Source organism: Elephantulus edwardii, unplaced genomic scaffold, assembly GCF_000299155.1.
Source record: "Elephantulus edwardii isolate Elephantulus edwardi_28Jun2011 unplaced genomic scaffold, EleEdw1.0 scaffold00426, whole genome shotgun sequence".
Taxonomy (NCBI): Eukaryota; Metazoa; Chordata; class Mammalia; order Macroscelidea; family Macroscelididae; genus Elephantulus; species Elephantulus edwardii.
In genome coordinates this window covers 1,103,668-1,120,658 of record NW_006400176.1, presented here as the reverse complement: position 1 = coordinate 1,120,658, position 16,991 = coordinate 1,103,668, and positions in this window count along the sequence as shown.

Genomic DNA, 16,991 nt, shown 5'->3' with positions numbered 1-16,991 from the left:
AAACAACAAGGCTCCAGAACTCCCTTGAGGAATGTAGACCTTCAAATCTATTTTCAATGAATTCTGCACTTAAAAAAAAAATCTGTATCATAAGAAGGATATACTAATTTGATTGAATATTGACAATATCCTTGAAGTGTAAAATAATAAAATTAATACGAGCTATGTAGATTCTGTCAACTGTTAACCCTGGTAAAGCCCCAATGAAAGAAATGGCCCAGGGATTGGCAGCACCAGCCTGAAGGGGCAGACAAGTCTATCACTGGTGTGGCTCCTTACTCAGAGGGAAAGCACCTTTCTCACTATGCCAAATTACTAGAAACTAGGTTGGAAAGAAAGGGTCTAAAATCCCCCGCTGGCACTGTGTAGCCATATTTGCCAGGACCAGGATTCTACTTGGAAAAGATACATAGCAGCAGAAGTCTATAAAAGGCTAAAATATCAGATTGTCCATGATGCATGGGAAGACTTGTACTATTGGAATGCGGCCTTTCCCATTCTATTCTAGCTACCCACTCCTTATCAAGATAATTTTTACCCAGAGTTTCTGAGCTAAGGGGGAACGTGGGGCAGACGTCCGCTAAGCACAGCTGGCCAGTGCAACGGAACACAGTTTCCCAGCTACTTCTCCTTCGGAGAGACAGAGAGGCTTAGCCTAGGCAGACTGGGGTCTAGGATCAGAGTGCAGGCCCCTCCCTCAGAGCCCAGCTCAGCCCCGGACCAAGCTAAGAGGCCTGACAGCTCCAGCCTTTAGAGTCCACCAATCTCAGCGCAGGCTGCAGTCCTGGTGCCTGCGCTCAGGGTGTGCTAGCAGGCAGGACTCACCACATCCATAATCTGCAGAAGACTCAGGGAGAAGTAAACGGTGAGCGGCTGAGAGTCGTTGGCCACTGGTCTCTCCAAGGGGTTGTAGTTCTTGACTAGCTCTTTGTACAGCTTCCTTTGGAACTCTCCTTGCAGGGACACTTGAAGAGAGGAGAGCCCAGCAGCTGCTCAGAGAAGGCCAGGGGTACACCCCGCGCACTAGCTCAGACCCTCACCTCCCAAGTGGTGCACTACTCAAGAGTGTGACCATTCGGCCAGAGTAGCCTCCCGCACAACGTCGACCCCCTTACCCTCCCTCGACCACAGCCCTCTCCTCCCACGCATTGCTTCTCCCAGGCTCACTCCATCCTTGTGCTTGGAGCCGCCCAGGGTACCACCCAGATGACGCCTGAGGTGCCCCGGGGATCTCACATAGGACGAGCAAAGGGCCACGAGACCCAGTGGCACACTACCTTGAAGGAGCGTAGTGGCCACCACCAGCCAGATGCCTCCCTGCCAGCTGTGCATGTTGAGTATGGAACAGCGGGGGAAGATGCACCCTCGCTCCTCTTCTCAGCTGTCTGCTCTCTGCCTGTCCTGTGCCCCTGACCACAGAGACAGCACTCGCCTCTCAGCTCCAGAGCCTTTAAAAAACCGAGAGAGCCAACCCTTCCTCCGCCCCACAGCCCCCACTTTTCCATGTGATGGGGCCCGCCCCTTTCTGGGAGGGGCCTGGCAGCTTAGTGACACCGGGAGGCCACAGGCACAGTGGCCGCCAAGGGTACTGCAGCCCCTCCCGGGTTTCCACCCATGGTCCCTCTGCATATCTCAGGGAGCTATCCAAGGTCTGCATTCCTCCTGCACCATCTGTCCTTTGTTCTCAGCTTCCCCTTGCTTCCATTCAGAAACTGTGAGAGAGCACTGAATTGAATTGAAGTCAGCCAAACAGCAGAAGAGCCACAGGAGGACCAAGATACCCTCACAGCCACTCTATGGGTTTGGATGTCAGACAAGACAGACCAAGAAGACCCTCTCAAGTCTCTACTCAGTTCTGATATTCTTCCCCAAAGCATTTGGTGAACATTGGTGGTGTTGACGGTGGTATTATGTGACTAAATTATGACTCATAGGGCTAGATCTGAATCTTCTTGCCCTTTCCTGTGCCACCTGATGACCATCCAACTTGCTCCACACCACTGATAGTCAATTTGTTGAGATTCTTTTTTTCTGAGCTTTTCCCTTTCCCAACATGATGCCTTTTCCCAAGGACTGGCTTTTCCTAAAACGCTGTCCAAAGTATAAGACAAAGTTTCACGATTTAACCTGTAAAGAACACCCTGATTATACATCTCCAAGACAGACTTGTTTGTTCTTTTAACTGGCCATAGATATTCAATACTCATCTCCAAAACCACAATTCAAAGACATTGATTTTTCATCTATCTTCTTTATTCACTGTTCAACTTCCAGAAGCATATGAAGCAATTGAAAATATCATGGCTTTGATCAGGAGCACGTTAGTTTAAGCTGTCACCCTTGCTCTTTAGCACTTTGGAGAGGTCCTTGAAAGCATTCTCCCCACCACCCCCCCAAAAGCAACACCTGTTTTATTACTTGTCAATCTCTAGGCTAGGACTTTGCACAGGAAACATTCTGTTAGGGAGCAGATAGGCTGCAAACCTGCATAAGGGAGTGGGACCTCTCCAAAATGGTGACAAGTAATGATGTCAATGTGAAGACTAAAGTGCACCTGATTCAGGCCATAATCTTCTCAATCACTTGAAACACATCAGAGAGCTGGAATATGAATAAGTATGACAGAATAATTGATGTCTTTGAGTTGTGGTGTTGGAGAAGAACACTGAATATCCCTACTGAACTGCTAAAAGAACAAACAGCTATATCTTGGGGAGAGTATAGCCAGAGTCCTTCACGGAAGCAAAGATGGTAAAATTTTGTCTTTCATACTTTGGACATGTAGTTAGGCAAGGCTATTCCTCAGAAAGGGACAGTATGCTTGGGAAGAGGAAAGGTCAGCCTAGGAGAGGAAGACACCCAATGGAATGGATCAACACAGTGATTTCAGCAATGGGCTCGAGAATGTCAGAGATGATGAGGATGGTACAGGATAAGGCAGGTTTCAGATTAGCTGTTCATAGGGTCATGAGTCATACTCAATTTGATGAGATCTAACAACAGCATACTAAATTATGTTTCAGCCTTTTTCAAAAGTAACTTGACAGAATGCAAAGTTAATGTGTGAGAGGAGGGGAGAACCAAAACACAATTTTCTGGTCTAGGTCTTTTTCATTATAAGGGAGAGCTAATAAGCAAGTTGTGTTGCACTGGAAAAATCTACTGTCAAGGACCTCCAGGAAGAAGAGCAAAGAGGGTCAGAGCAAGAGAGGAAGATCCTCGAGGACAGAGATTGAAATGATGACTACCACAATGTGCTTGAGCATGACAAGGATCTTAAAGATGGTGCAGGACAGAACAAAGTTCAGATTCGTTGTTGATAAGGTCACTTTGAGTTGCTGTCAACTCAACAGCACCTAACAACAACTGATGCATGTATAAACAAATAGCCAATATAGGGTTGAGTAATTTCTCTAAGAGTGTAGAAGAAATAGAACTTAATTTTCTGGAGAAAAATTCATAGAACAGGTAATAACTGATGCCAGAGAGAGTGCAGCTGCCAGCCAGGGGAAGATGGTCTATGGAGCCCGTGCTCATCAGATCCACCAAGAACAGGTGCAAAATTTAGAAGAAGCAGGTATAAGCAGGAAAGGTCCCCATCAAGATAGATACACTTGAGAACTGAGAGAGTGGCCAGGAACAGGCCGGGCCTTGTCCTCTTGACCCCAACATCATATAGAGTGCAACTGCTTGTTAGGGGAAGATTGTCTCTAGCTCCTGTGCTCATCAGCTCCACCAAGGAAAGTGCTAAACTTTAGAAAAGGTGGGCAGCAGTCACATAAGATTCCTGAAAGTTTGCACTACAGTCCAAATACAGTTAGAGGACCTTAGGAAAAGGGAGCATTCCTACTGCACAGACTTGGAAAGGGCTTCTGGCATAGTGAGTTGCTCTCTCTGAGAAAGGCAAAATTTTAAGTCCTCACTAATAAATAACAACATAAAGATAAATAAATGTGAACAACCTACAAAGATGCAATAGAAATCCCTAACACATACCAAGAAAACCTCCACATAATATCATGAAAGCATCAGGCAGCTTTAAGCATTGTGAAGAAACAAAATAAACCTTCTTCTATAAAAACAGAGCATATTACAGGCCCAATATACACCCCAGAGACAGGGAGGCAGAAGGAATATATTTTTGTGGAGTCACATTAACAGCTACAGAAGAAGGTACAGATAATGGAAGAAAGAATGGAAACCGTAAATAAAGTTAATAGCCCAGAGACAAGGAACAAGAAGAAATACATTGAAGTAGAAGAAACTGCAAAAGATGAAAGAAATAACTGACAATAAATAACAGTAATTTCCAACATGCTGAGGAACAGAAAGGCAAAACAGAACAGAAAGTCAGTGAACTGGAAGACAAGAACTTCAATGGGAACATACTAGGAGAGAAAACAGAAAGGATACAGAAGAAAAATGAAGAAAGCATTGAACTCATGTGGGATGACAAGAGAAGGAGCAATATATACATAAATGGAATTTCAGGACACCAGGGGAGCAGCTAAAGTACTGAGAAATTGTGAAAGAGGTACTAGAATAAAATGGTCCAGACATTATAAAGAATAAGGAAATCCACTTTCAAGAAGCTCAATGAAGCTCAGATTACACTCCAAAAGAAAAACATCAAGATACTTCATAATCAAATTCTCCAAAATCAAAGGTAAGAATATTAAAAGCACCACTAGAAAAATAGTTACCTACAATTGAGAAACAATTAAACTAAATTCTGATTTCTCAAAAGAAACCATGCAAGCAAGAAGACAATGGGATGTCATATATAGAAATGATTGCCAGCAGAGGGACCTGTACCCATCAATTCTGAAGGAGAAATCAGGCCATTTAAACAAATCGAAACAAAACAAAACAACAACAAAATACCAGGAACTAAAGGAATTTGTGAAAACAAGACCAACCCTACAGGAAATGCTAAGGGAAATCCTTCACATAGATAAACTAAAGCAAAGTGGATAGCCCATAGTAACTAGAAACAACAGAAAAAGTAACTCAGTAAATTGACAGAAAGAAAACATGCAATGTCAATAATCACAATTAATGTGGATTGAGAGAAAAAGAGTAGCAGGGTAGATAAAAAACAAAACTTATCAATCTGCTGCTTACGAGAGACAGATTTAAAAACAGAGGACAAAGACTAAAAATTAAAGGATGGAAAAAAATATATACTAAGCAAATAGCAACCACAAAAAAGCAGGAGTAGCAATAGTAATCTCTGATACAATAGACCTTAGGATGAAAACTAAGATAAAAGATAAGGAAGGGTACTATATAATGATTAAAGGCCCAATAGACCAAGAAGACATAACCTAGGTCAACATCTATGCAGCAAACGATAGACCTGCAAAATGCATAAAAGAACAATTAACAAACTTGAAAGAAATAGAAAACATCACAAAAGCGGTAGGAAACGTTAAACACTATTCTCATCAAAGGACAGGTCAACTCAAAAGAAAGTTAAAAAGATGCAGAAGATTTAAGCTATACAATCAGCCAACTGGACCTTGTGAATGTATTGAAGGTACTGCAACCAACCAAAAACCAATTTTTTTTTCTCACGTGCTCATAGTATATACTCCAGAATGGACCATATATTAGGGCACAAAACAAACCTCAACAAATTTTTTAAAAATTGAAATAATATATATTCTCTGACCACAATGTCATAAAACTAGACATTAACAATAGGATAAAGCTTACAAAACCACCCGCTGCACTGCAGTACCAAATGCACAGTTCAAATCCGCCAGCTGCTCCATGGGAGAAGAATGGGCAATCTTCTCCCATGTGATTAACTGCCTCTATAAACCTACCAGAGGTTCAGCTATGAGTTGGTTCAGACTCAATGGTTCACAACAACAGTGTTATAAATAGCAGGTGACATGACATCACATTAAAGAAAAAAATTAATAATTGGGTTACAGAAGAAGTAGAAAAGTTCCTTGAAACAAAGAATCATGAAGATAAAACATGCTAAAACCTCTGGAATACAGCCAACGCAGTTCTCAGAGGAAAAGTCATAGTAATAGACAAATGTAAAAAAGGAAAAAAGAAGAGCAATTAAAGACCTAACTTAACACCTCCATCAAAAAGAAAAAGAACAACAATCTAACCCCACAGCATTTAGAAGAAAGGAAAATATAAGGACAAAAGCTGAAATCAGTGAGTTAGGATCATGACATGAAGGAATGCAGAATTAGATTAAATATCCATTAAAAATGGAGATAAAATTGTGGTTGAGGAGAGATACAGAGAAGGAGCTCATCACCACATTGACCATATAAAGATGCAGATGGTAATATGAACAGGCTATGTGAAGCCAACGTCATAAAATATCTTCTGGAAAGACACAGTGTAGACAAACCAGGATTAAAACAAAGAAAGTAGAATATGAACTTGAACCCTAATAATTTAGAATTAAGGGCCCACAAAAAGGTGGAGAATTGTGGTGTATTATTTGGAAAGGCAGAACTATGGATGCTTTACCTCATTGGTTGGGGCTAGCAAAGAGAGTGATCAGTCAGTGACTGTGTTCACACAGAGGTCTTCATTCATTTGTGTTCAAGGTTTCAAACCTGTTCTTGAGGTGTTTTGGGGGTTTGTTTTGTCCTTTATTCAGATGGGATAGATTAAAGGTCATATATTCTTGTGGCTTTGGTTTCATTTTATTTAGCTTCAATTTGAACTTGCGTATGAATAATTTATAATCTGTTTCACAGTCATCACCTGGCATAGTTTTCTCATATGCTGTTGAGCTTCTCCACAGATAGAACAGTCTGATTTCTGTGCAGTCCATCAGGTGAAGTCCAATCACTATTTGTGCTTTTTATAAAAGGGATTTGCAATAACTAACTCATGGATTGCACAAAGTTCTATCATTCTATCTCTAGAATCACTTCTGTCACCAAACCTGTATTTTCTGACTACTGATCCTTCTTTCTTGTTCCCAATTTTTGCATTCTAGTCATCAATTATTATTAATAATTCTTGATTGCATGTTTGATTTATTTCAGGCTGCAATAGTTAGTGGAAATCTTCTATTCCTTGCTCTTTGGCTTTAGTTGTTGGTATGTATATTTGAATGATAGTCATATTAAAAGGCATTCCTTGTACACATAAGGATAATGTCTTGTCACTCAAAACATTGTACTTCAGGATTGACCCTGAAATTATCTTCTTTACTATAAATGCAATCCATTTTTGTTGACTTTTTCATTGTTGGTATTGTTGTTTGATTCAAAGTATCAATCCATTTCAGCTGAGTGAAAATCTGAGCATTTGAATTATACAAAGTAGAGTGTGGAATCAGATTTGGAAGAAGGCTTATTAAAATCTTAACAATACGCCTTTTCCCTTCCAGGTTAGTGGGTGATATACCTCCCTACCATCTCCAGAGAGCAGGGAAGGCCTTCCAAAGACACCAGCCCACCTTCCTTACATAGGGCAACACCCAAGCTCTCCCTCTTCCATGCACCCACCATTTGGGCCCATTTCCCTTACAGGTTAGGGCCTTTGGGCCTGTGGTACTCAGGCCAAGGAAATAAGTGAGATTATGGATAAGTAAAAATAAAAAAAGAATGAAACAAGATAGGAAAGGATTCATATCTTTTGTTCATAGAGTTGCTATGAGTCGTACTTGACTTGCTGGCACCTAACAATAACATTAACAACTTGGATAAGTGAAGAGTCAGAATAAGAGAGCGAGACCTTGAACGAGTTGGGTTAATACAGTGCCTATAACAATGGTTTCAAGAATATTAGAGATTACGAGGATGATACATGACTCATAGCAACCCCATGAACAATCTATAATCAAACAAAAACCAAACTCTGACCCTGAACCATCGTCATTCAAGAAACTGGACTTTATGAGGAGTGTGGCATCAGGAATGAGGAGACGTCATCAACAACCCGCATTGAGCAGATAATACACCTTCTAGTGACCTTGAATTTACTGTTACAGCTAGCATTGCAAATCACTTTGTTGAAAGTCTTCCTAGAATGCTGATCCTATACTTTACCAAGGATGATTTCTATTTTGTAAAGATGTAAAATGTTTCCAAAGTCAAATTTTTTTTCAGGTCAATTCTAAATATTAGCATTGAAATCTGTCTGATGGACTATATGAAACAAGTTCCAAATTACAAAGTCATTTTGTTTGCAATAAAATGCCTATGCTGTGGGTTAGAGTCAAAATTTGCAGCCTGTCCAATAAAATATGAGTAGCCAAAAAAAAAAAAAAAAAAAGAAAAAGAAAAAAACCTGTCAAGACATCACCTGCAACCAATACAGGAATGAACTCAAGGACCTGCCACTGAGCTATCTCTTAGAGTAGAGAAAAACAGGTACTTTGGCTTTGAACACTGCCCACTAGCTACATCACATGGTATTTCTTAAGGTCAAGTGGAAGAGGTTGGTAGAGCCATGGTTTCTGGAGGACAACAGTCATCCCACTTCAAGAAGATAAGAGGAGAGCACCAATATCAATATACAGGCCCTTCACAAAACATTACCATACCTCATGACATTTTCTAGTTACAAAAAGCTAACATCCACTAAGAAAAAACTCACATGATGGCAGTAAAACAGCAGTCTGCCTCAGTCATCATGAAAAAACAAATGATCCTTTTTACCACTTTAGAAGAATGTCATCTTTTTTACCATTTTAGGAGAATGTAACCACTTCTTTTTTAAAAAAAGCAGATTCAATGAGTATCCAAAATAGAACTGCGAGAAATATGTTGATATGGAATTAATTAAACAGCTAAAGAAGAGTATAAAAATGATGAAAGAAACACTGGAAGCCATTAGGAGAGCAAATATCCCAGAGACAGTGATCTATAAGAAATATATTGATGAGGAGTAACTTAAACAGATATGAAAGAAAATGTATAATATGGAAAAAAGAACTGATAGTATAAACAAAGAGGTACAAGAACTTAAAATACCATTGGAAGACAGAGAGTGTGCAGCCAACACAGTATTGGAAATAACAGCAAAGCATGAAGATGCAATCTAGAATATTAAGAACAAATTGGAAGAAGTAGTCAATATGCTGGTGGGACAAAAAAGTAAAACTGAAGAAATGAAACAGAGAATCAGTGAGCTGGAAGACAAGAGCTTCAATGGAAACATGTTGTTGTTGTTCTTATGTACCATTGAGTCGCTTGCAACTCATTGCGACCCTGTGTATAACAGCCCTTAATTCTGTCCTATCCCTTGCCAATCTCACTGTCTCTGACACGCCTATCCCCATTATCCCAGTGATGGAATCAATCCATCTCATCAAGGGTCTTCCTCTCCTGCATCATCCGTCTACCCTACCAAGCATGACAGCCCTCTCCAAGGATTGGTCCCTCCTTGAAACATGTCCAAAGTATGTCAGATGAAGCTTCAGAATCCTTGCCTTCAAGGAGCAGCCCGGCTTCACCCTCTCCACGATGAGCTTCTTTGTTCCCCTAGCAGTCCATGGTATATTTAATAGTCTTTTCCAGCACCAGTGCTCAAAGGCATCAATTCTCCTTCTATCATCCCTAGTCATTGCCAAGCTCTCTGATGCATAGCAAATAATGGCAAACACCATAGCCTGTATTAGGTGCACCTTAGTCTCCAGGCTGACCTTGTTGATTGGAGACCTTGGAGAGGTCTCTGACAGCAGACTTTCCCAATGCAATTCATCTTTTAATTTCATTTCCTGGCTGATGGTACCAAGAGTGTTGACTGTAGAGTCAAGCAAACTAAAGCTGTCAACAGTCTCAATCTCTTCACCATCTATCATGATGCTGCCAATCAGCTCAGTGGTGACAATCTTTGTTTTCTTGATGTTGAGCTTCAATCCATGTTGAAGGCTGCAATCCTTGACCTTCTACAGCAATTGCTTCAGGTCCTCCTCAGTTTTAGCAAGCAGGGTTGTGTCATCTGCATAACACAGATTGCTGATAAGTCTACCTCCAATCCTGAAATATTGTAATCCATTGGAAATATTCCAGAAGAAAAAAATCAGAAATGAAACGTAAAAAAAATGAAGAAAACATTTGAGTCATGTGAGCTGACATCAAAAGGAACAACATACGTGTGACGAATTCCAGAACAGGGAGTAACAGGGAAGGGACTGAGAAAACTTAGGAAGAAGTACTAGAAGAAAATTCTCCAGATATTGTGAAGACTGGGGAAATCTACATTCAAGAATCACAGTGAACACCAAATAAGCTAGACCGTAAAAAGAAAAACATCAGACATACCGTACTCAAATTCTCCAAATTAAAAGATAGAGATAGAATACTAAAAGCAGTATGTGGCAAAGAAAGAATCAACTACAAAGGAGAAACAATTACATTGAGCTCTGATTTCTCAGCAGAAACCATGTGAGCTAGAAGAAATGGGATAGAATGTACAGAAAGTTGAAAAGAAACAATTGACATCCAAGAATCCTATTCCTAGCAAAACTCTCCATAAAATATGAAGGAGAAAATAAATACTTTGAAGGAAAGACTTCAGAATGAAAACCACCATAAAAGATCATGAAGGGCATTACATTCTTATTACATTAAAGGCACAACAAATCAAGAGGGCATAACCTTGGTCAATATTTATGCACCAAATAATGTTGTTGTTAAGTGCCACTGAGTTGTAGGTGACTCATAGCGACCCTACAAACGAAAGACCTGAACACTTGTACAACTTTCATCATTTGTCTAAATTCATAAAGTTTCTGTACAGCAAATGGACAGACAAGAGCTATACCACTTAGAAGAATTTTTTTACCAAAACCAATTAAAACCAGGCCTAAGGGCCATAGATTAAAATCGCCCACCTTTGGCTTAGTAGCATAACTTTCAGTCTACCAGGCCAACAGAGTTCTCTCTATGACTCACAGCAATTCTATGAACAACAGATCTAACCCTTGTTTTATCCTATGCCATCCTCACAATCTGAGACATGCTCCAGACCATTGTTACAGTTACCATATCAATTTATTGTGTTGAGGATCTTCCTTTCTTCTCTGACCCTCCACTTTTCTCAACATGATGTCATTTCCCAAGGATTGGAACCTTAACTATTGGTTGTTGTTGTTAAGTGTCATTGAGTTGTGGATGACTCATAATGATCCCATGAATGAAAGACCTGAACACTTGTATAACACACCAAATGGTAGACCTGCATAATACATAAAATAACAGTTAACAGAATTAAAGAAAGAAATAGACAGCACCAGAGTAATGGTAGGAGACTTCAGCACAACACTATCACCAAAAGATAGGTCAACTCGAAGCTGAGCAAAGATACAGAAAATCTAAACTATACAATTAGCCAGCTCAAACTTGTGGATGTATTTAGGGTACTGCACCCAACTAAAACTCAATTCACTTTCTTCTCAAGTGAATATGGTACATTCTTCAGAATTTGTCACATATTAGGACACAAAGCAAGACTCAACAAATTAAAAAAACATTAAAATAATACAAAGTATCTTCTCATACTACAGTGTCATAAGACTAGAAATTAACCACAGGAGGTTAAAGCTTACAAAACCAATTATTTAGAAGCTAAGATAAATAACTCTCTTTTATAACATGATTGAGCTATATAAGAAATAAAGAATAAAATAAAAATGTTCCTTGAAACAAAGGAAAATGAAAATACAACATACCCAAACCTCTGGGATGCAGCTAAGGCAGTCCTCAGGGGCAGGTCACAGCCATAGGCACACATAGAAAAGGAAGAATGGGGACAGGGGGTAAATCAATGATGTAACTAAACATCTTCATCAAACTCAACATCTTCATCAACTAGAAAAAGAACAACAATCAAATCCTACAGTCTCTAGAAGAAAGGAAATTATAAGGACAGAGCTGAAATCAATGAGACAGAAAACAGAAAAACAAGTGAAGTCATCAATAAGACCAGGAGCTGGTTTTTTGAAAGGGTCAATAAAATTGACAAACCACTGGAAAACTTAATAAAAGAAAAAAATAGAGAAGACACAGATAACTCAATTAAGAAATTACAGAGGTGACATTACAACAGAATCAGATGAAATGAAATCAATGGAATACTATGAAAAGCTATACTCAGATAAATTTAAAAACCTAGAGGACAAATTTTTTTAAACTCATGTCCTATCCAATTGACATGGGCTGGTGTAGAACACTTGAGCAGGGCCATCACAAAAGAAAAACAGGTTATAAAAACACTTCCAGATAAAAAAAAATTCTGGACCAGATGGCTTCACAGTTGAATTCTACCAAACATTCAGAGAGGATCTATCACCAATTATACAAACATTATTTAAAAATGGAAAAAGAAGGAACATCTCAGAGTCATTCTACTAAGCAAATGTAACCTTAATACCGAAATCAGGCAAAGAAACTACAGACCTATATCTCTCATGAAGATTGATGTAAAAATCCTTAACAAAATCCTAACCAACAGAATCCAAAAACACATCAAAAAAATAATTCATCATGATCAAATGGGGTTCACAACAGATATGCAAGAATGATTCAGTATAAGAAAAACAACCAATGTAATCCATCACATTAACAAAGCAAATGAAAAGAGCCATATGATCTTAGCAATTGATGTAGAAAAGGCATTTGATAAAACCCAGCACCCACTTCTGACAAAGACCCCCAGCAAAATTAGAAGAGAATTTCCTCAAAATAGTGAATAGTATATATCAAAACCAAGAGTCTTTCTCAATGGAGAAAGACTAAAAGCATTTTCCTTGCAGACAAGTACTAGGTAAGGATGCCCACTGTAACCACTTCTATTCAGTATTTTTTAGAAGTGCTTGCTGGTGTAATATGACAAGAGAAGGAAATAAAGAGTCATTACTCTTCAGTACTCTTGAGAGGTCCCTAACAGCTGACTTTCCCAATGCAATTCATCTCTTGATTTCCTGACTGCTGGTACCAAGAGTGTTAACTGTGGAGACAAGCAAACTAAAACTTAATTATTTCAATCTCTTCATCATTCATACTGATGCTGCCAATTGGTCTAGTGGTGAAAATCTTTGTTTTCTTGATGTTGACCTTCAATCCATATTGAAGGCTGCAGTCCTTGACCTTCTGCAGAAAGTGCTTCAAGTCTTCCTCAGCAAAACATTCTACACAGCAGTAATAACCAAAACAGCATGGTGTTGGTACAATGACAGGCACATAGACCAGTGAAATAGAGCTGCTGAGAACCCTGAAATGGACTCAGCTATCTATGGACAACTGATATTTGACAAGGAAATAAAAGCTACCAAATGGGAAATGACAGCCTCTTCAACAAATGTTGTTGTTGTTGATGTTAAATGCCATCGAGTTGCTTGAGATTCAGTGGCCCTATGTACAACAGCCCTAAACTCTGCCCTGTCCTGTGCCAATTACACTGTCGCTGACACATCCATCCCGATTACTCCAGTCACTGAATCAATCCACCTCATAGAGAGCCTTCCGCTCCTGCACTGTCCCTCCACCCTACCAAGCATGATGTCCCTCTCCAAGGACCGGTCCCTCCTTACAACATGTCCAAAGTACGTTAGATGGAGCCTCAGAATCTTGCCTCCAGGGAGCCTCCTGGTTTAACCCTTTCCAGGATGAATCTGTTTGTTTTCCTAGCAGTCCATGGTGCCCTCAATACTCAGCACCACAGCTCAAAGGCATCAATTCTCCTTCTGTCCTCCTGGATAATCTGTTCTGCATATAGGTTGAAAAGGTACAGAGATAGGATGCATCCCTGGTGTATGCCCTTCCCAATTTTGAACCATGCAGTGTTCCCTTGCTCTGTTCTGACGACTGCCTTCTGGTCCAAGTATAGGTTTTGCATTAGCACTATCAAGTGTTCTGTGATTCCCATTATTCTCGGAGTCAGCCACAGTTTGTTATGATCCACACAGTCAAATACCTTTGCATAGTCAATGAAACACAGATAGACATTCCTCTCGTATTCTCTGCTTTCAGCTAAGATCCATCTAACATCAGCTACAATATCTCTAGTACCACGACCCCTTCTAAACCCAGCCTGGACTTCTAATTTGATATCAGTTTGACTCTTATAAACTTTGCGGTTTTGAGCTTTAGTCCCAGGACTTTGATCCATCTTGAGTTTATTTTTGTGTATGGTGTGAGATGGGAATTCTGTTTCAGCTTTCTGCAGGAAGCATTTCAATTTTTCATACACCATTTGTTGACCAATTTGCAGCATCAGGATGGATGGTGAAGAGATTGAGATTGTATACAGCTTTACTTTGCTTGGCGCCACAGTCAACACTCTTGGCACCAGTAGCCAGGAAATTAAAAGGCGCATTGCCATGGGAAAGTCTGATGTTAGGGACCTCTCCAAAGTACTGAAGAGCAATGGTGTCGCTTTGGAGACTAAGGTGCGTCTGATACAGGCCATGGTCTTCGCAATCACTTGTTATGCATCAGAGAGTTGGACAATGACCAAGGAGGATAGAAGGAGAATTGATGCCTTTGAGCTGTGGTGCTGGAGAAGAGTTTTTAGAATACCATCGACTGCTAGGAGAGACCAGTCATTGGAGAAGGACATCATGCTTGGGAGGGTGGAGGGACCGTGCAGGAGGGGAAGGTCCTCTGTGAGGTGGATTGATTCAGTGACTGGGATAATCGGGATGGGAGTGTCAGAGACAGTGCGATTGGCACAGGACAGAGCAGCGTTTATGGCTGTTGTACATGGGATCGCTATGAGTCGCAAATGACTCGACGGCACATAACAACAACCACAAGATGACAACTTGTTGAAGGAACCGCTGAGCAACAAGAATCAGAGAGAAAGAGGAGGAAATAGAAGCTTTCTACCAACTTTTGCAGTCAGAAACTGATTGAACATTCAATCAAAATGCATTAATAATAGTGTGAGACTGTAAAACAAAAGTTGAGAATAGAGAAGAAGGATCAGCAGTTGAAAACATGGACTTGGTGACAGAAATGAAGCCAGAGATAGAATCATAGAGTTTGCACAATCAACGACTTATTCATTGCAAACACATTTTATAAGAAACACAAACACAGGCTATACACATGGATTTCACTTTATGGTATGCATAGGAATCAGACTGATAATATTTGTGGAATGAATCATTGGAGAAGCTCAGTATCAGCTGTGAAAACTAGGCCAGGTGCTGATTGTGGAGGAAAATTAAACCAAGTCCATCGGAACCAAAATTTGACCTTGAGTCTATCCCACCTGAATTTCAAAACCATCTTAGGAACAGGTTTGAGGCCTTGGGCATTAATGAGTGAAGACCAGATGAGCTGTTGGGGGAGATCAAGAATATCATCCATGAAGAATGCAAAAGGTCATTACAAAGGAAGAAAAGACCAAGATGGATGTCAGAAGAAACTCTAAATATTGCACTAGGGTGCTGAGAAGTCAAAGCACAGGGAAGAAATCAAGATATTAAGGAGCTGAACAGAAGATTCCAGAGAGCAGCGGGGGAAGAAAAAGTAAAGTATTACAATGAAATGTGCAAGGAGTCAGAAAATAAAAAGGGCCTAACTCGTTTAGCATTTCTTAAGTTGAAGGAACTGAAAAACAACCTCAAACCTTTAGTTGAAAAACTTAAGAATGCTTTGGGCAGAAAACTAAATGATGCAAGAAGCACTAAAAGAAGATGGAAACAGTATACAGAGTCATTGTACCAAAAGGAATTGATGGATACAGAAGATTTTCATGATACAACATATGAGCCTGTGGTGATGAAGGAAGAATTTCAAGCTGCTCTGAAAGAATTGGCAAAAAATAAGGCCCCAGGAATTGATGGTATACAGATTGACATATTTCAACAAACAGTTGCTGACCTGGATGTGCTCTCCAAGTTGTGCCAAGAAATCTGGAGGACAACCACCTGGCCTGCTGACTGGAAGAGATCTGTATTTGTTCCCATTCCAATGAAAGCTGATCTGACAGAGTGTGGAAATTATTGATCAGTATCATTGATATCACATGCAAGCAAGATTTTGTTGAAGATCATTTAAAAAAAATGGAGCAACACATAAACAGAGAACCACCTGAAGTGCAGTCTGAAATTAGAAGAAGCCGTGGCACTAAAGATATTATAGCTAATGTCAGATGGATGAAAACAGAGAGTACCAGACAAATGTCTATCTGTGTTTCATTGACTATGCAAAGCCATTTGACTGTGTGGGTCACCACAAACTGTGGCTAACTCTAAGAAGAACGGGAATCCCAGAACACTTGATTGTACTTATATGAAATTTGGAACAGGAGGCAGTCATCATAACAGAGCAAGGAAACACTTCATGGTTCAAAATTGGGAAGGGTGTGCATCAAGGATGGGTCCTATCTCCACATCTTTTCAATCTATATGTGGAACAGATTATCCAGGAGTTTGGCCTCTATGAGGAGAAGTGTGGTATCAAGATTGGAGGTAGACTTATCAACAGTCCGTGTTATGCAGATGACACAACCCTGCTTGCTGAAACTGAGGAGGACCTAAAGCCCTTGCTGCAGAATATCAAAGACTGCAGCCTTCAATATGGATGGAAGCTCAACATCAAGAGAACAATAGATGGTGAAGAGATTAAGATTGTTGACAGCTTCAGTTTGCTTGGCTCTACAATCAACACTCTTAGTACCAGCAGCCAGATAGACAAGGGAGTAGAATGGAAGCTCCCACTCATTTGCTTTAAGTGTGGATTTGAAGGACACTTGGCCAAGGGTGGCCTACATCAGGTCCTCATGGGTGACAGGACTGACAGGCCCCAGCTCCCAGCTGGAAACAAAGGAGGATGCTTCAACGATTTAGATCCTCCCAGAAGAGCCATCCATGAGTGAGCATTAACGTTACTGGTAAGTATATTTATTTTCTCCTGGACACAAGAGCTTACTATTTGGTCCTAACCAAATAGTTTTGAGGTCCCAACTCTTCTCACTATTTCTTAGTTCTTGGAATTGACAGAAAACCTCATAAGCAGTTCCTTACTTCACCTCTGCCTTGCATG